This window comes from Bidens hawaiensis, unplaced genomic scaffold (genome assembly GCF_021521415.1).
Source record: "Bidens hawaiensis isolate Kalapana, Puna unplaced genomic scaffold, B.hawaiensis_p1.1 tig00005142_1, whole genome shotgun sequence".
Taxonomy (NCBI): Eukaryota; Viridiplantae; Streptophyta; class Magnoliopsida; order Asterales; family Asteraceae; genus Bidens; species Bidens hawaiensis.
In genome coordinates this window covers 770,841-773,564 of record NW_027491327.1, presented here as the reverse complement: position 1 = coordinate 773,564, position 2,724 = coordinate 770,841, and the positions used below count along the sequence as shown (strand labels likewise).

Genomic DNA, 2,724 nt, shown 5'->3' with positions numbered 1-2,724 from the left:
TTATGGACAACAGTATGGCGAGCAGCATGCTCCTACACTGTATGTCACTATTAGCCGCTGCCTACTCACCAACTCTTGTCATACCACGTGCATAGCCGGCAGTTGGTGGAAAAGGAATAGTACACAGCAGGCCTGATCGCTATCAGCCGCTACCTACCCACCAACTACCAGCAGGGCACGTACGTAGGCTACTGTTGGTAGAACAGGAACACTGTTGCAGCCGGCCATACCTCCTTGGAAACCTACCTTCGGCTATAAATACCACAAATGGTATGACCATCATATCTTATCTTATATCATCATATTATACCTGATATCTGCTCTAGCAACCTCTTAATATACTTTTATATTTAAAGAGCAATCTAGTCTGATTCTCACGCCGGAGGGTGGTCACAAGGAGGAACCCCCCCCCCCCTTCTCAGTGACAAGCTCACGGTGTCTGTTTTACAGGTTATCAGAAGAACCATCTTCTAAGGGTCTAACCCCTCGTGGGAAACATCTATCTAACCCTCAGGTTACTCGTAATCTGTCGGGGTTCGACTAGTGTTTCTTCAGTGACAGAAATTAAAATAGTGATACCTATATATATTTGCGCATATGTTGGTCTCTTTATGAAATTTGGATATGTTAAATCTGTACGTTAATTTCATATGTAGAGTTCATATAAACATACACCTCATAAGTGAATACACATTCGCTAGAACTATAAGTCAAAAACCTAAAACACCAACCTGGCCCCCCTTTCAATTATATAAATGTTCTTTTACATGATAATCATATGTCCAAACTCAAAACTAATATCCTTATTCCTTCCAAAGGCAACCATGGAAACCTCTCAACCTCTCACCATAGAAAGCTTCTCCTACTCTTGGTTAATCAACCAAAAGCCCTCCCTCGACCGCATCTTCGATCAAAACAACCGCAACAACGAAGATAACAACACGAATTTCTGTTTCAATCTTCCATACGCTACAAATCTTGTCGACGCCGATGAAGTAATTTTTAATGGACATATAATTCCTAAATCCGTCAATCAGATCAAGCTTTACTCGTGTCCCACTACACCTATGGTTCATTTTCCACAAAAAACCTTCAAAATGTACGAAAAATATAGTCAACATATTGCAAGTTGGCGAGTTTCATCGAAGAAGGTATTTAGAAAGTGTTTTAGCTTTCTTGTACCTAGAAAAGGTACAAGGATTGTAGACAGTTCAAGCAATTCAGTTTGTATCTCGTCTTCGGTTGTTACATTCCGGAGAACGAAGAGCTGGAGTCACAATTCGATAAGCAAGTCTCATATTTCGTGTTCAAATGATAAAGCATACTGTGATTATAATGAAGGATTGGTTCATGAGGCCATTGTTCATTGCAAAAGATCATTAGGTAACGCTTTCTGAATTTTATATATATATATATATATATGCAAATATCAATTATATACAAGTAACTCTTAACGTGAGAAACATACAAACAACTATAGTAATTATGCTAACACTAAAATAATTGTTATTACTCTATAGTTTTTGAATTAGAGTTGGTGTTACTCAACTTCATTTTGTAATTATTCTAGTTCAAAATTGTAAAATAATACTGTAATAATTAGTATAGTTATTTGTACCTTTAATACGTTAATTTCGTTTGTTTTGGATCCCACCCCTTATCTTAGTTTTATGCTATCTTTTGTAATTAAAATACTCATGTTGCATGAGTTTGGTTTTTGATATGCAGAAAAGTGAAATGAAAAGAAGAAGAATGGAGGAGATGAAACCTTTATCAAAGAAGAATGACAGAAGATATATACTGTTGTTTCTAAAAGTATTTGGTAAACTTATATTTGAAATTAGAATATAAGTCACATGTAAAATCATAAAGGAAATATGGTTGGGTTTAAGACATTTCTCATCTTTTCTTTCATATTGATATTGATATATATATATAGTAAAGCTAGAACTAGTAGTGTAATAAATATCTAATGTTAATTGAAATTCCTGTATGATGAGAACTTGGCCTTTCCTCTCTTATCTTCTTCTCTTTGTGGAGGAAATTAGATGTCTTTCATCATGGTTTCTCTCTCTCAAACCCTCTTTCAGTTCTCTCTAAATGGTTTATATAACGAGTTATGACAATTGGTTCACGTTAGAGTTGAAGATCGGCCATGACGGTTAACAATAAGGGTTGCAACAAGAACTTTTTGGCAGGGATGGCAAGTTGTGATATATGGATCTCAGAGGTATATCAAAGGTATAAACCTTAAGTTGAGACTATTAAGAATTAAATGAGTTATTTGTTCATTTATGTTATATAAACTAGTCGTGTGTGAATGAATGTGAAAAAAAAAATTTATTATTTGATTTGAAAACTTAAAAGATATGGCTTTAACAAAGAGGTTGTCCATGCTGGTACAAAGGCCGAAGTCTGGTATAACATTTGTCCCTCTTCTCTACACCAGTTATATGTTGTATCTTAATTTGTTTGATTTTTGTTTTTAACCAAGTTTTAATGTATTTTTAGTTGTGTTCTCACTTAACATTACTAATATTTTATTTGAATATATAATTTGGGATGAAAAGGCATGATCGGGTTCTAGACGAAAACGGACTAAAATTTGAATAGCCCACGCCCATATGCCACAAAACTTGTAGGTTTCTAAAGTTATATTATGGTTTTATCAGTAGTTATTTATTAAATAAAACGGAGTTTGTGAAAAATTTTATGTAAATTATT

General features: G+C 34.5%; 1 pseudogene across 1 annotated transcript; it reads left to right on the top strand.

The window, feature by feature from the left end:
• The first annotated feature begins 778 nt into the window (after positions 1-778).
• LOC143628958 (putative membrane-associated kinase regulator 6) lies at positions 779-1,865 on the top strand (annotated as a pseudogene). Its single transcript, XR_013152852.1, has 2 exons — positions 779-1,383; positions 1,729-1,865. The product of XR_013152852.1 is annotated as a putative membrane-associated kinase regulator 6 (transcript).
• The last annotated feature ends 859 nt before the right edge of the window (positions 1,866-2,724 follow it).